At 42.7% G+C, this 18165-nt stretch overlaps 1 protein-coding gene across 1 annotated transcript in view; it reads right to left on the bottom strand.

Annotated features, from left to right (window-relative positions):
- The window catches only part of PDE8B (phosphodiesterase 8B), a 185992-nt gene that overhangs the window by 95053 nt on the left and 72774 nt on the right, over window positions 1-18165 (bottom strand). The gene's annotated exons all lie outside the window — the stretch shown is intronic.

The raw sequence follows: 18165 nt of genomic DNA, 5'->3' as shown, positions 1-18165 counted from the left end.
ATACAAACAATCCTGGTTTTGTAAAAGAACATATATATTTAAATGCACTAAAAATGCTAGGGAGTTATATTGCCCAAATGCTAAGTGGTGGGATTTCAGGTTATTTTTTACTTTAAGCTCATGGATTTTTACAATAAGCAGGTACTGTTTTATGGGAGAAAACAACTCAATTCAATAACTACTTACAGGGCACCTACCGTGTGCTGGAAACCACGCTAGGCTATTATTCTGAAATTTCAAAAGGCTAAAAATTTCTCTCAAATGTGGAAGATAAAGCACTTCTATGGCTTAAGAGGTGTTCCTATATTTAGACCTTGTTTTTCTTCATGTTTTAGTATGAGTACTACACAGCTTACTCTTACCCATGCTAACCCAGAATAAATTATTCATTTCCATTGTATCCTAAAATAAACACCACACCATGACCACAAGAGACCAAATTGTGCCTCATGACTCCAGGAATGAGCTAAGATGTTCGCTGGCCAACACCATTCAACTGCCTTTGGCTGCAAGCACAAAGCCAATGTATGCATTTTTAATCACTGTACTTGGATGTCTAAAAATGACTTTTCTTTCAATAATTGGATTGAAGGTCTTGGCCTCACCTCCATGGATCCAGTTTTGTTTTTCTCTAAGAGGCTGCAGTCATTTTGCCACAACTTGGACGGTTATCCTGCATTCAACACACTACGCTGGCCCCTGTCAGTCAGATGGGACACCTTCAGCAAATCACAGGACCACAGACACCGCAATGGCCCGAGGACCAGAAGAGGCTTAATCAGTTAAAACACAAACAGGAAAACCAGCGCTTTCTTTATACTGCTGAAGACTGAAAATTTTACCTTTCCTTTCTTTCCCTTTCCCCACGCTTAACTCCTGATGTGTGAATTTCTCCAACACATCACAACAAGTTGCTGACATTCTTTCCATTCTTTTCCTCTGTCAGGTTGATAGCCCCACCGCACCCTGGCATCATCTGTGAGGAAATGGTCCTTGGGGCTTTAGCTCCTCACCAGATGGGCCAGCAGAAAACTGAGAGAGCCCTCTGAGGACATTCATCTGAGGCTCTGAGCCTCTATGTGGGGTTTGCAAGAGGGCGAAGCTTCGCCCTTCTGCTCTGCTTGGCAAGATGGCCTCCCAACAGTGAGTCCTTCTGGCAGGCCTGGTGCAACTAAAACCAACAGGGGGCCTTGAGTCCCTAAGCCCTTGGACCAGTGGCAAGTTCCTTCAATGCTTCCCCACTGCCTTCAGGTAAAAGTGACAGGCTCAAGTTGAGTACATCACTCTTAGGCTTCTTTTCTCTAAGCAGAGCAATGTCCTGCAAGGTGTTTGTGCTGACACCAACGCCCAGTGCACATGTGCAGCCCCAGGACTAACGCCACCGGGAGAGGGCTGTCGCCAGGCTTCTTGGGGCACTCAGACTCTGGCCCCCACCCAGCTCCACTCTAAAAGCAGTTTTTATCATCAGAAACAGACTTTCCTTCAAAAGCAGTGCAACTGCCAAAATTTTATTAAACTAAAAAATTAATGATTAATAAGTGAAACTAACTTGATGCAGTAAGGTAGACTTGATTGATAATCTGGGATATCTTTTTAATTTCCCTGTTATTGCTCTTGGGTTCACTGCATCCCTGACACAGAAGCCCCCCTCCAACAAGACCACCTGTTACTGGTTTCTCCAGCAAAACTGGCTCTCACAGCAATCCTCCAGGTGTAGAAAATAAACAAACAAAATAAGAAATCAATAAAAGCTTAAAAGGAATAAAGCAAAAAGTGACTCACTTTGGAAGGCCGAGACTGGGACAAAGACCCCTGCTGGAAGGTCACAGACTGTCCAAAAAATAATCATAATTCACACCTAAGCAATGCATTCCTGCGTACTTCGTAAGACAACAATGTGCGCATGAATAGTTACATAGGCCATTTTCAACTCTGCCAGCAGGACACCTCGTGACTGTGTGAACCCTCCCTAAGCCCCCTTCTGTCCCAAGCACTGTGCTAGGCACTTTCACACGAGTGATCTTAGTGGGAAACAGGCAATGGCCACTGAGTGACCACATGGAATTTGAAAGGCAACACTCAGTTTTGGAGAGATTGTTTTCCTGCCAGAAGGCAGGAAAGACCCACTCTCTCCACAACCACCGGAGTTCCCTGCCCAGCAGAGCCCAGGAGAGGAACCGTGAGGCTGGTGGACCTTCTCTAAGACCCCTGCCGTGCCCCTCTCTACCCGTCTCCGCCAGCCCCACCCCACACACCACTGCCAGCTGGGGGCCTCCGTTTATACCAGCTCCTCTAGTTCTGGCCCACATTCTGCTTCTTGTCTCTTGGCTTGCCTTTTCCTTCTTAGTCTGTGCGCCCAGTCATCTGACCTTGGCTTCTGTGTCCAAGAGAGGACAATTATCCCTGAAACCCTGGAACGTCTCCTCATTGGCTCTGAGGGCAGGCGCAAGGCAGTGACCAGCAAAGGAAATTCTGCCGCAGGTATATTCACAGACAGCAGTTGGCAGAGCTCTGTTTATGACAGAGGCGTCTTATTGCCTGCATTTCACCCATTTGTAAGACCCAATTATGAACAGAAACAGGAGACCATTTACTGATGTCTGTAGCCAAGCCAAGATTCGCTACTTCAAAGAGTGAACTTTGAGCAACTGCAGATGCACACATCCTCAATTAGTGTATTAGCTCTGATTCCAGGAAGTGACCAAGTTGGCCAAGAACACAGAAGCAAAAAGGGGGTGGGTCACAGGTAATACAATTCCAGATCCTGAGAGGAGAGGGGGATGGGACAACAGTGTGAAAAGAGACAAACTTCCTAGACACTCTGGCCACATGGCTTTTCCCAGTAGCCTAAAGAGGAAGGACTGCTGGCCGATAGTGCAGTGTCTGTCAACTATCCAACAGCCACAGTGTGTCAGATATTTGTGTGTACATGGTAACATACACACATTTATGTATACATGTAGCAGGGTCACCGATTCACATCCAGGCTCTTCAGGGGGAAGAGTACTATTTTGTACTCATTTGCTAATTCTATGGTGCACACACTTTCACCTTAGTCAATCTCAGGCTGGCAATATAGGTCCAGGGAAATATAGTGTGCAATAGGGAATATAGCTTTTCATTCAGAGAGGGGCTATGAACGGCAAACTTCTTCAGTCTTCGTTGACCTGCAGATGCTTCTTTTTTGCTTGCTTTTGTTTGATAATTTGGCAAGATACAGAACTTGGGCTGATACACATTTTCCCTCAGAAGTTGAGAGAAAGAAGAGAACAATTTTGGTTTTTGAAAGTGGGGAGATCAAGGAAGGCTTTGTACAGACAGGTAGCTCATGAAGGCTAGGAAGAGGCAGAGACTGGGCTGGAAGGGGAAATTTCAGGCTGAAGGAACAACATAAGCAGAGGCATGGAGGCAAGAATGCAAAGGTACAATGGGGAAGAAAACAAGATCTGGAGGAGCCGGACTAAAGAACAGGAAAGTGAAGGCCGGGGGAGGGCTGGGGGTCAGTGCCTTAGTGGAGATTGGAAGGAACTCCCTTTTTATTCTGTAGCTCCAACCACAATGCAGGTTTTTGAGCAGAGGATTAACAGGATTTATGACTTGGGGGAAATCAAACATTTTGTTTACCTACTTTCTGAGTAGACAATATCAGATGTAGCAAAAGCAAAACAAAGACACTGCTATGAGTGGGAACTACAGCAGTGAAAGCAAGTGGGGAAAATATATCTCAATGATCAAGAAAAAGATTACCTAAACCGCCCCCCGCCCCACCTCACAGCTTGGCCTCATTTCAATGGAGAAGGAATTCCAAGAGGAAAACCAGCTGGTGCGGGGGAGGCCGCTGAAAGAAACAAACTCTCCCGAGAAATCAGGTATATATGGTTCAGGCTGGCTAGCTCACCTGTCCCTGCACCGCATTCTCTGGTGGTGATCACCACAGCTCCTAGTACTTTCCGCTTCAGGAATTGTGTTAAATTCCTTGGACTGGAGTTTTAGAGCTTCCCTCAAACAAGGAAGAAGTGAGATATCAGGAAGAAAAGTAGTAACCTCGAAAGCCCTTCCTTCCCCATCTGCTCAGCACAACTTACTCATATGCCCCCACTCTCTGAAAGCTGCTTGAGCCCGGCTGCACCCCACAGAACTAACGCCTCTCCTCTGCACATCTCCTGCACTTCACAGCAATGACTTCATTACCCGTTTAAATATCTTTCTCCCTGGCAAGATTGTAAGTTTCTCGAGGACACAGACTCTTTTTCACAATCTTCTCCCCAGCATCTAGAAGATGCTAAAAAAAATGCCGGTGCTCAAGAAGTCAATGGAATTAAATTAAACTGCCTAAGAGGACACCGATTTTATGACTGAGACTCCAGTTCTCCTAGCACCCAGGGCGCCGCTGTTCCATCACGCTCCAAAAGTTAGAGAGTTCAGAATTCTGCACTGCCCACCCTTCGGTTACAGCGTTCTGGACTCCATTCTGACTTTGCAAATCCGATGATCCAGTACCTGGCATTCCCTGCTCATGTCCTGGTGGTCATTCCGTCCTACTACTAACAGGGCTGCCGCCAGAACCAAGATGGAGAAGGGAGGGTGTGCACATGTGCTTTGCAGGGGGGTGGGAGGAGGTGTCCATCATTTCCACCTTCCAACAACAAGCTCGAAGTCTGGATCTTCCCCACTTCAATGACTTCTCCTTTGGAAGCCCTTCCTCCCCACCACCTGCAGTGCTGATGATCACACACAGGTGTACACACACAGAGCTCAGGCACACCTGGCTTCACGAGAGGGGAATTGTACCATAAAGCTCATTCTTCACCCACAGACGGGACCAGCTGTGGACTCAGGAATAGGCATTTTTAATGTCCTTAATCAACTCTGCTTGCTGCCCTGTTAGCTCTAATTTTAAAATGATATTTAATTCTCTTGGGATGTCCCCTGTCCACGCTTCATTTTCAAGCCAAATTTCTTTCTTCAATCCATGAGCTCTGGGTAAGCAAAGGCTGTATTTAACTCTTGCCTTCTTAATGGGCCCGTGCCCGCCCTCTGGCTTCCCATCCACTGACCACGAGGCTGGACATCTCTGGCTCACCCTGGTCTCCACTGCCAGGCCCACTGCCCACAGCACATCCAGAATGTTTCCTCCATCCCTCCTCAGCCACGGCTGGCCAGGTGGTCAGCTCTGCCCTCACTCCAGCTGCTAGCACTCACCTGGCTTTGATTCTGGCCACGCTTTGGTGCCTCCAGGCAGCTCTGCTGCCCTGACTGATCAGTGCCCAGCAGGTGGCCCTGAACTGTCCTGCTTCTGATTGTCAGATCCAGAAGTCCCATATACTTGGGGAGCTTTAAAAATATATCAATGCCAGGGTCCTATTTCAAAACAAGAGGATCAGGATCTGTAAGGATGGGGCCCAGGCATCAGCACTTTTATGTTCTCCCCAGGTGCAGCCAGGGTTGAGAACTACTGGTTGATTCTTCAGAGTAGATAGGTCTGTTAATATCAGACTGCTACATATCTGTTTTCTCAACAAATATCAATAGAGCAACTAACCTAGCAGAAGGCACCAAAACCCACTCAGACTCAGCTGTCATTCCCGAACCCAGACACCATGGGGTTTTTTCCAGAACCCCCTTCAAAAACACAAGATTATCACTTAGGTAAGAGAAAGCTACAGTCCTTCACATTTCATGAACTCCCCCAAACAGTATCCTTTAATGAGACTCAAACAAATAAAATATTCCCTGAATAGTCTTTTTTGTTAGGTGCTCACACATACACAGAGGATTGCTGTATTCGTGAGATACAGTGGGTGAGATAGCGCCGGACTTCATTTTTACGCTCTGCTGTTTAAAATATGACAGTAATTTGGCAGCATGATTTTTTATCATATAAGTTCAAACATACACATATCTACTCATCAAAATATAAACATAAAAGATCACCTTAATTTCAGAGTTTAAAACTCCTATTCACCAAAAACAATCTCAAAAGCATAAAACAGTAAAAAAGATAGGGGTCAGCCCAAGAAATCCCTAAAATACAGGAAACCAACAGGTATTAGTAACCAGAACATGTAACAAAACCTTCAAAAGCCAATAAAAAGACAACCAAGATGAAAGTTGGGCAAAAATTTAAAAAATAAACTCATAGAAGAGGAAATACAAGTCTGAAGAAACGCTCCCTCTTTAGTTATCAGGAAAATAACAATTTTAAATTACAGTGATATACCATGCCATACCCGCCATTTTTTTTTAAATCAACAGAATGGCAGATTAAAAACTCAAACACTATCCAGCACAGGCAAGAAGGCAGACCCTCAGGAACACATACGTTGTTGGCGGGTGTGTAACTTGGGTCAGCTACTTGCAAAAATATTTTGGAAATTTCTACTAAAGACAAAGAAGTACATTCCTACCAGCCAACTCCTATGTGAGTGTTTCTCTGAGGTATGGCTATGAGGAGGCACTTACAAGAATATTTGAAGAAGATTTATAACCAAAACTTGGAAATAGTCTAATCCAAAATCCATTAACTTCCATCACCAGAAAAACTAATATATTGAGGAATAGCCACACAATGGAATGTTATAAAACAAAAGTGAATCAACTAGAGCTACCCATTCAAAATAGGTGAATCTCACAAACATCAAGTAAAAAAGTTTAAAATACATACATGCCTTAGAATACTACTTAGATAAAGGTTTAAAAATATTTAAGACAAATATAGTTTAGGAATATATTTTAACAGTACAAAGACATGCTTATAAATTCCCATTCGAGGCCAGTGGTCCTGCTGTTGGAGACAGGGAGGTAGTCAAGGAAGGGAACACCAGGGGCTTCAAGTGTTGTCCAGGACCTGTTTTTTTCATGCAGTGAGTAGTAAGTACATAGGGGTTTACTGAATTACAATTTCTAGTTTGTTGTATACCTTAAATAATGCAAAATGAATAGAAATGTATTTCATTTTATTAAAAAGTCTATTTTCTATGTTTGGGTTAACATTAATGGAGCAATAGCTACTACACAAACATTCTACATATATTGGGTTGGCCAAAAAGTCCTTTACATTTTTTCTGTACAATGGCTCTAGTAGTGCTAAGGTGTATTTAACTTCATTCAAAACAATTTTGTTACATTGTACTGTGACAGCTGTCCTATCAGTGTGCATTCTAAAAAACTTATCAATATTGGTGAATTTTTGGACAGCTATTTTAATATTGAAGATGGAGGAAAATGCAACATTTTTGGCAAATTAGGCTTTAGTATTTCAAGAAAGATAAAAACACAATTGAAACACAAAGAAAGATTTGTGCAGTATATGGAGAAGGTGCTGTGACTGATCAAATGTGTCAGAAGTGGTTTGCAAAGCTTCTTGATACAATTGACATTTTAGCCAAATGATTCTTTGCTGTGGGGCTGTCTTATGCACTGGAAGATGTGTAGCGGCACCCTGGCCTCTGCCCACTAGAAGCCCATAGTGGGAGATAGTCGACATACTCAAAATATCCAAATCAATAAAGTTATTGGTGAAAGTGAAAAATGTGTCCTTTAGTTTACAGAAAAAAAACTATAACAGACTTTTTGCCCAACCCAATACCATTTTCTCTAACAAAGTCTTTATTGGATAAAATAAGATGCTGCATTTAAACTTTCCCAGAATATGGATTGCTTCCCCTGAAACTGGATAAAATGAAATCCTAGAAAACTGGGCTGGGACTCAGGAGACTTTGCTCAAGATAAGTGACCGTCCTGCACCTCGGGAAGGCAGGAGCGGCTTGAGGAACCCCGCCCCCCCCTCCATCTCCCGCAGCAGTCGCGGCAGCCCCGCTTCCCTACAGCTACAGAAGCTCACACTTCCAAAAGGTTAAGTAACTCTCCCAAGAGCCTGGAGTGGAGATTTAAGCCCGGACCATCCTTATTTGGAAGGCCATTGCCTTATTTATGTATTCGCTTATATCTCAATTTGTTCCAGAAGGGTCTTAAGATGGTGTACAAAGAGATGTTAAGTAAAAGTTTTAACATGACTTGTGAATAAGAAGTGAAAGAGCTGGCTGAGAAGTCGTGCGCATGGGGAAGATGAAGCAAGGCAGGAGGTCACTAAGGACCTCCGTCGCGGCAAACGCAGTCCGCTCCCCGCGGAAGGCGGAGAGGCTGCCCTCAGCCGCCCCGGTGCACCAGGCAGACGGTGAGGGGCGTCCCAGCACTGTGCCTTACAATGCCCCCACCCGGGCCCTCGCCTCCATCCCCCAGTCACGGTTGGTGACACGGCTGTTCTTCCTTAAGAAATGCAGGGTCCGGCAGAAGTGACGCCTGCTTGAGTGTGGTTGGTAGGGGAATCATTCGGCTGTAATAACTTATAGTTTTAATTTGAACATTTCACCTAAAACGTCATACGGTGTGCTTGAGTGTGATATTGTTATGTTAAAGAATTACATGCTGATGATTTTGTAATAAAAAAGGGGCGTTATTTGTACTGGACCCTGTATTATTACTGTACTCAGTGAGCATCACCGGGCAAATGGGAGAGGGGACAATACATCCAACTGTGTGTGGAAAACAATGCGCGGGAAAGGAGAGGCCATCCTCTGTGGGGCGCTGCTGTGGCAATTAAAAATCAGCACATCCAGATGCCATCAGATTCAAACCGAGAAAATGGGGCCGGCATAGCCTAATAGAGAAGCCATCCTGCCCCACAAATCAGATAAAAGAGAACTGTTTGAACAATAGTCATTTCATCTATCGACATGAGAAAAGAGCTCAGCCTAATGTCTATTGTGCATTAAAATGGAAAGAACAAAAAATAGTCTAGAATACAGTCTACGACTGGTGAGTACCCGAAGGAGGCTGGCACAAGGAAGCCTGCGAGAGCATTCTCTTCGCAGGAAAAGGAAAACAGAGTCCTCACTGCCTCTCAATATTATGATTATTTCACAAGGCTTTCCATCATGCATGAAATGCACGAATGAAGGCATGACGCTTTCATAAACAACAATTCAGCCACAGTGTCACTGGGCCCAGAATGTGTAAATACACCACCATTCCCAGATTCCAAAGGTCAAACCCAGAGTCTGACTTGGACAGCAGGGGAATTTAAAGGCAACCGCAAAACGTGACATTGCTCAACTAACTTCCTTCCTTTTATTAGGGGGTATTACTGATGATAGAAACTGCCGGACTTCAAGCATTTAAAATTACATTGTACAATAGAGGACAAGCAAGAAGAGTTGATTTTTAATTATTCAGGAGGCAATTATCCAGATTGTGGAAAAACCCAAGCTCCTCCATCCTGCTCAATGCCTTTTCCTTACCAGGAAATGAAGACGGGAGAAAGTGGGGAAGGACGATAGCCAAATCAGTCAGTTCTGCTACATGGTCAGTGAGCAGTTCTGGTAAATAGATTTCTTGAGCAAGGAGGCAGAAACCATCTGCTAAGAATGAGTTTGAGATTTCCTGTGGATTTCAATTTTCCATGCTGCCTCTGCCCTCTAGTTTATCATTGATAAGCTAGAGCTGCCTTAGAGAACCAAGAGCTAAATGTCTCCCCTGCTTGGCTCCAGAAAAATCTCACACTGGGTCTGTGGCGACCCTGAGGCAGCCCCGGCCTTTCAGGCACATTTCGTGCTGCACCAAAAATGCAACCATGCCAGCTTTCCTGACTCGAGCGTGTCAGGGCCACGTATACAGGTGAACCACAACCGTCAGTCTCCGAGTCCACCGGTCGCCTGGGCCTCAGGGGTTAGGAATCAGCCTCAAGAACTGATTCTCATTTGAAAACTAATCCCATTTTGCCCTGGCCGGTGTGGCTCGGTTGAGTGACATGCTGCAGAGTGAAAGGTCATTGATTTGATTCCCAGTCAGGGCACTTGCCTAGGTTGTGGGTTCGGTCCCCAGTTGGGGCGCATACAAGAGGCAACCGATTGATGTTTCTTTCCTTCTCTTCTTCCCTTCCTCTCTTGGAAGTAAATAAATAAACAAATAAATATAAAAATATAAATATAAATGAAAACTAATTCCATTTCAACAAATCTCACGTAAGAGTAACTCAGGAGAAGGAAACTACAAAATGCAAATGACTTTGTTTTTGAAAAGAATTTTACTTACTGGGTAAAAACAATTATTTCCAAACCATTATTCCTCAGAAGTATGGTTTACATGCTAAGGACACAAAACCAAAGTGAAGCACTATGCAATTAAAACCTCAACATTTATAGAAGCCTGGCATATACAACAGCTGCCCCTGAGACCAGGGGACTCACACTGCGAGGGTACCCCCAGGGACCTGCGACCCTTCCTCTGTACCTAACAAAGGTATACACATGGCCAGCAAGTCGCCACTGCACCATGGCCTTCTGGTTCCACCGTGGCTTACATCAAAAGCCAATGTGACAGCTCTCGCAATCTAATTTCTTCTTTTTAACAATTACTGTTTGTTAATATTTAGGGAGGAGAATATGGGAGCACCAGGAGGGTGGAAGCGGCTTCTTTAAGGGCATGTGTCTGAGCTGACGAAGGGCTCCCACTGCAGCATTCCCTTCCCTTTTCCAGAAACCCCGAGAGTAAGGGAGGTGTACAGAACGTATGCACTGCTGGAGGAAAAGAAGAAAATAAAGAAAACTCCCAAGCACAGCAAAAGATGAACTGAGTCCCCAAAGTCCATTTTTTTCATCAACCAAAGTACATTTCCTTAAAAACGTGGTTTAAACTCACAACCTATCCGGGATCCTCTCACATCTTTCTCTTCTCTTGGTCAGAAAACTGGCTAAATTGCATGCCCCTGTCCCACCTTTTGGCGTCTCTGGGCCCCGCTGGAAGAAGAAAAGTTGTCTTGGGCCACACATTAAATACACAAACACTAAGGAAAACTGATGAGTTAAAAAAAGGTTTTAAGTAAATTTACAATTCTTTGTTGGGTCGTAATCATAGCCATCCTGGGCCGCATGCGGGCCACAGTTCACAGGTTTATTACCATAGCAAAGCTTGCCCACTTGCTCATTCTGATAAGCCTCAGGCTCTCCCCATTCTGTGCTCAAGGCATTAAAATACCTTCATCAGAGAGCACTGTGTTCTGCAATTAATTCAATAATGGTGGTAAGTAATAAGCCAGAGGTACCTGCAGAGTGCTAAGGGAACTCGGGCAAGATGCATTTTGCACCACCTGGGAATTCAAGCGTGCTTCTAGGAAATTCCGCCAGAGCTCCATGGTGAAGGAGTGTGAATGAGCTAGGGGAAGCCGGTGGAGGGGGCCTTTCAGGCCTACAGAATATCATAGGACTGGCAAAGAGCAGAGTTCCTGTGGACAACCACAAGCAATGTGGCTCTGTGGCTGGGGACGATGAGGCTGCAGAGGGAGGAAGGGGCCGGGACAGAGGTCACAGTCTTGCTGTGGTTGGCAGCTCGGGCTTACTGTGGGATTAGTGCAGGCATAACTCGTGCTCACTTTATTGAGCCTCACAGATGTTGCCGTTTTTTTAGAGATTGAAGTCAAGACCCTCCACCAGCAAAAAGATTGGACTCTCTTTATTGCGATGGTCTGGTACAGAACACAGGGTATCTCCAAGGAATACCCACATGTGGCTGGATCATTCTGGTGGAAGTGTGGAGAGACTAAGGGGGTCAAGACTGGAAAATCTGAGATCAGAAAGGAGCTTCTGCTTTGTTCTAGCCCAGAGGTTTTCAAAATGTGTTCCTCAACCAGCAGCATCAGCATTACCTGGACCTTGCTAGCACCGGAAAATCTCAATCCTGTCCAAACCTGGTGAATCAGAAACTCCAGGGGTGGGCCCAGCACTGCACATACTGACTGACCCTCCACGTGACCGTGAGGCTTGCTCAAGTCTGAGAACCTCTGGTGTAGACAGAACATGATGAGGGCCTGCACTAGACGCAGTGGCAGGAGACAGAAAGAAGAGGATGACTTCGAGGCAGATATAGGTCATAAAATTAACTGAGACCTGTGGGTAAGGGAGGGGAAAGAAAGGGGTGTTCAAGGATTTTGGTTGGGATGACTGAGTGGAGCTGTCAAGATTCCAAGAGGTCAGGTAGGTTTATGGGGGATGATGAGCTAAGTGCTGGACATGCAGGGTTGAGACACTGCAAGGCCATCCAGCTTCTCAGGCTGCGAGATATATGAGGGGCAGTTAAACCGTGCCATCACCCAGAGCAGGAGACCAGAGACAGAGATCTGGAGACACTAGTTTCAGGAGCCTAAGGAGAGGTAGAGACGTCTACATAGGAGCTGGAAGAAGGGAAGAAAAGAAAAAGAAAGAAGCTGATTCTTCCAGAACCTCAGTTATTTCCACAGGATATAGCTAAGGAGGTTTTGTCCCTCTCACTTAGTATTAGGGTATTCTAGTTACATAACTTACCATAATCAATAAGTGAAAAGCAACACATGATCACCTCAAGAGATGTGAAGATGGCATTTTTATAAAATTCAATATTCATTCTAAAAATTCCTTTATTGACAGCCTCTCCAACATCCATTCCCTCCTTCTCTCTTCCCAGAGGTCAAAGGCTCCTGTTTGGGGATCTATTTGGCTCTAAAGAGAACATGTGAATTTATGTGAATGTGGCTGAGCATTTCATTTCCCTGCCTACAGTGATTGGTTAGGGGTAGTCAAATGATTTAGGCTGTTTCAATCAAAATTTTATCCTGGGATTTTGCTAGCAATCCTGAAAAAAATGCTGTACGTGCTCTGCCGCCCTCCCCACCCCCCCACCCCACCTTCTTTCTGTCTTCATTCTTACTGGTTGTCACAAGAAACATGTAGCCAGCTTGCTAATAACACCTTGACACCCATGTGAGAATGAACACACCACCATGGGAAATAGAGTGGAGAAACGGAAAGATATCAAATCCTTTGTAAGATCAGCAAACTGCCAGATTAAGGCTTCACCAATGCCATGCCATTTCTACCTCTGAACTTTTCATTATGTGGGCCACTAAATTGCCTTTTACTGTTTAAGTAATAAAATTGCAAGACTCAATAAACTTTTCTGCGTTCAACACTGAAATAATCCCAAAGGAAACTAATAATTTCCTCTTGCTTTTTTTGTTTGTTTGTTTCTGTTCTATTCAACTTATTTTTTAGACTCAAACATTAATGGATATGTATTATCATTTTATTGTTCATTTTTTTTATCCTTTTTCCTCCTCCTCTCCTGCTCCTCCTTCTCATTCTTCTTCAAGAAGATGCTTTAACATTTCTTGTAATATTGGTTTGGTCATGATGAACTCCTTTAGCTTTTTCTTCTTTGAGAAGCTCTTTGTATGTCCTTCAATTCTAAATAGCAAGGATCTACAGCCAAGATTACTCTACCCAGAGTAATTACTGCCCCCCGCCAACCCAGTTCTCGACAATTCAGTTCCTCCCTATATGTCCCTGGTGCCTTTTGAGCTACTGCTCCAGCACTGGAGCTCAGAAGGAGTGAGTCAGAGTAAGTCTATGTGTGGGCCCTTTAAGGGGAGTAGCCTGGGACTTCAGAAGCCCTGGGTCTTGCTCAGCCACAATTCCTGCTGTTTTTTTTTTTAGCCAGGAGTTAGGGGGACTTCTCTTCTTGGCATTGGAACCCTGAGATGGAGAGCTCGGTGTGGGGCTGGGACCCCTCGCACCTCAGAGGGACTTCTGCAGCTGAGATATCCATCCCAATTTTTATCCATCACATGTGGGTGTGGCACCAACCTGTTCCACATCTCCACCCCTCCTACCAGTCTCTATGTGGCTTCTTTAAATCCCTAGTAGTAGGACCTTCATTCAGCTAGGTTTCAGGAGGTTCTGAATGATGGTTGTCTTATAGTTTAGTTGTAATTTTGATGTGGTTGTGGGAGGAAGCAAGTACTTCATTTACCTACACTGCCATCTTGACCAAAACTCTCTCCTTTTGTTGATATCCGGTCTGATAATATGTATCCCTTGGGTGGAAAATAGGCCACACAAGTTACATAGGTAATAGTGTGTGGCTCCAAAAGGGAAGCATATGAAACAATTACAACCCAAACTGGAGTCAAAACCAACACCTGAATTGAGGAGAAATGGCATTCAAACTGAGGGATAATAGACCTACTTTTCATAGCTTTATTTGGACCAAGAACACTTATGGAATACCAGGAAAAACAGAGCTCTGAACAGAAGCTAATGCAATCCAAGGTTTCACAGCCGAACACCAGTCCTAAGTCAAAGCTTCTCCAGTTACAGCACATAGGTTGAAAGAAGATTTCTTAAGATGGGTCCATGGGAAACAAATTTCCTGTTCAGTCATTTATGAGTGGTATTTATATTTTAAGGTCAGATTTGATGGATATAGAATAACAGACTCACTTTTTCTTTTCTGGATTATCTTTAACATGTTTCTCTACAATCTCCTGGCTTTCAGCATTGCTATCAAAGTCCGATAGCAACCTAACTTTCCCTTGAATATAACCTGATTTTTTGCCAGGATGCCCCAATAGATTTTGTTTCTTTAAGGGTGATTATAACACTAGAATATATTTCAAGCTTTCTTTTTTACTGAGGTATAATTCACATAACATAAAATTAACCAGTTTAAAGCGAACAATTCAGTGGCATTTAGTACATTCACAGGGTTGTACATAAAATTCCTGTATCTAGTTCCAAACTATTTCTATCTTTCCACAACAAAGCCCTGTACACACTAAGCGGTTACTCCTTATTCCCCCACCGCCACTCCTATTCTATCACCGCCCTGCCCTTAACAACCACCACACTCTATTGTGTCCTGCGGATTTACCCGTAATGGATGTCTTATACCAACTGAACCACACAATATGGAAACTTTATGTCTGGCTTCTTCCATGTAGTATAATGTTTTCCAGGTTCATCCAAGTTGCAGCATGTATTAGTATTCATTCTTTTTTTGTGTGTGGCTGAAGAATATTTCCCTGGATGCATATACTAGCTTTTTTATTCATTCATCCATTGATGGATATTTGGATTTCTTTCACTTTTGAACATTGTGATTATTGCGGCTGTGAACATTTGTGTATAAAGACTTGTTTGAGTACCTGTTTTTAGTTCTTTTGGGTGTATACCTAGGTATGGAATTGCTGGGTAATATTTATTTTTAAATTTTATTCTTGTTCCATTACAGTTGTCCTAATTTTTCTCCCATGGCTCTCCCCTGCCATGACTACCCCCACCCCCACCCCACTAGAATATATTATTGATGATGTGTTTTTTGGCATCAGTTATCCTAGTACATAATGTACCCTTTCTGCAGGCAGGGGTTCCAGTCTTTTTCCAGAAAGGTTTTCTTAATGTAATTTTAAATATATGTTCAATTCCATTGATTCACTTTATATATTTATACACACACACACACACACACACACACACATATACACACGTATATATTTAATTGATTCACTTTATATATATTTTAAGGTCAGTTTTGAATATATATATTCTCCTTTGTCTATCTTTCATAGCTATCATTTTCTATCAAATCTTTTCCTTTTCACTTCTGTTTTTTGCTTCTTCCTTTCCATCTTCTATTTCCCTTGTGGTTCTCTTTGTAGTGTTCATTCATTCTTATATTTCTGCTGGTTTGGCCTTCATTTCTCAGATTTTTTGCTTTTATTACCACATCTTTTCTAAGTTATCAACTCTCTTTTTTATACCTTTCTGTTTTCTAAACATTTAATCTGTGTTTTTCTAATCCAGATTCATCTGATTCTTTCATAGATTTTAATCATTGTCTTAATTTCATTTAGCTCATTTTGAAATATTAGGCTGCAGTCTCTTCTCTGTTTTGGGGCACATTGCTTTTTCATGTGCCTTCATTGTCTGAGAGCTGAGCCTGTGAAACCCTCCATTTTTAGCTAATGTTCTCAAATCAGCTCCCCTCCACTCGCAGTGGGACCGCCTTGGAGTGAGTGCTGAGGGGCCCTGCCTGGGTTCCCCCCCCCCCCCAGGGCCGCCAGAAGCCCTTCTGCCTTCCAGACGCTTCTTCCTGCAGAGCTCCTTGCTACTGTTAGTGGTTTGGGCCCAATTCCTTATATTTTAGAATCTATAGACTGATCCTCAGTTTTGTAAAAATGCTGCTTGTGGGTGTATGCTTTACTAACAGTATTGCTCTAGTTTTATGAGAGCAGATTTTAGGGGATTAAAAATGATGTCATTAGGAGTAGGATCCATAAAAAATGGTATGTTGAATTTTATCAAAACTAAAATCTTTTGCTTTTAAGAGAAACTGTGAAAAGAATTAAAAGATAAGCAACAGATATGGCAAAAATATTTTCAAACACATATGTGATAAAGGACTTGTATCCAAAATATACACATGCTAAAACTCAACAATAAGAAAACAAATGATCTTATTGAAAAATGGGCAAGTACTGGACAGAAACTTTACCAAAGTGTATATACAGAGGTCAAATGGCACAGGCAAAGATGCTCAGCATCATTTGTCACCAGGGAATTGCAAATTAAAATAATGGGATACCACTGCACACCTATTAGAGTGGCTAAAATCCAAAAAAAAAAAACCCAGGACAAAAAAACCCCATAATTCCAACTGCTGGCAAGGATGCACAGTAATGCTCATTTAAAAGAGCAAAACGAAACACTTAAGTATAAATTCTTTCATTCAAACATTTCTTCAACACACATTTTCGGAGCACTTACTGTATTCCAGTCACTAGAGAAAAAAATTGCTCACTGCTACACAAGCTAATAAATAGCTTGAATTGGATGTGAATTCAGACTCTCTGACTTCAGAAACTGTGCTTTCGCATGTGATATTACACGCCAGGTTACCTGGGTCAGCAGGCAGTCTGGGCTGTGACACCCGGATGATCGGAACAAATGGAATGATACGCTGCCTTCCTGGATGGGAAGTCAGTAGTAAAGAAAACGTCGTCTCCCCTTAATAATCAATATATTAATTACTATAAATGTCCTGGCACAACTTTTTAAACGTGTAAAATGATTCTCAAATTCATGTAGAAAAATAACTGCCAGTATTTCGCTCTGTCAGATGTAACAACTGACTTCAAAGATAAAACTACTAGAACAGCACAGTTCTAGCAGAGACATCAATGAAAGATAACAGAGCTTAGGAACATACACACACCATATAAATAGATATGTGAGCAATACTTGTATATTTTTCGAGTTCCTAAGCTTTCTATTATCTTTTATGGATCTCTCTGCTAAAACCATGTTGTCTTGGAAGTATGATTTTAGTAAACAGTAAAAGTGTCATTTTATGTCAGTGGGGAAGAAGTGAATAATTCAATAATTCCAATAATGATAGGATAATTGGTTAAAATGTGGAGAGAAGTTAATTCCATGCATCATATCATATATCCAAATAAGTTGCAAGTGAAATTTTTAAATGGAAAAAACCTCATGAGAATATTGAAAAGTAGGTGAATACTCATATCATTCAAGGGCCTAGAATGCCTTGCTAAAAATAACATCAAGCACACAAACACTGAAGAAAATTATTGTTAGATTTTTATTAATACAAATAAAATGTTAAAAAGTATAATAAAACTGTGAAAATAACTTAATATATGATAGAAAATGAGTTGGCATCTTATCAGAGTTTTTAAAAACTCTAATAAGACAATTATAGAAAAAGCAAGCATCCCAATTAGAAATGGAAGAGTGAAGGACAGGCAATTCACAAAACAAACATACAAATAGACTGTACAAATTATCCGATAATGCTCAGCTCTCTGGCAATAAAAAATACAAATCGAAGATAGAGTCTACTTTTGTGTGTCAAACACCAAATATTTAAATGACAAACCCCAGTGCTGTGGGAGGTCTGGGGAAATCAGTACTTTCCTTGCTGGAGGAAGAGGAAAACTGCTTCAGTGGCATTGGATCCCTTAACACACACCATACGCCTTCCTGGGACTTGGTAACTTAGCCAGTTAAGACCTTAAAGTGTGTTTGAGACTCTTTTCAATTACTATCCCCTATTCTCTCTTTATATATCTAGCATGATATTTATCATGTAATAATTCTGTCACCGTAACCACAAATTGTCAGGGGCAGGAGGGCCCTAAGAGACAGATGCCAACTCCATCCAACCACAGTCAGAGAACCAGTAAATGATCAGCAGTGACAAGATGCATCCAAGCACCCAAAGCCCAAATCCATCTGCTACAACCGTGACTCGCAGATATTTGGTGAGTGGGTGTTT

Source organism: Pteronotus mesoamericanus, unplaced genomic scaffold (assembly GCF_021234165.1).
Source record: "Pteronotus mesoamericanus isolate MK-2021 breed Mesoamerican mustached bat unplaced genomic scaffold, CSHL_Meso_final contig_50, whole genome shotgun sequence".
NCBI lineage: Eukaryota > Metazoa > Chordata > Mammalia > Chiroptera > Mormoopidae > Pteronotus > Pteronotus mesoamericanus.
This window is presented reverse-complemented; position numbering and strand designations above follow the sequence as displayed.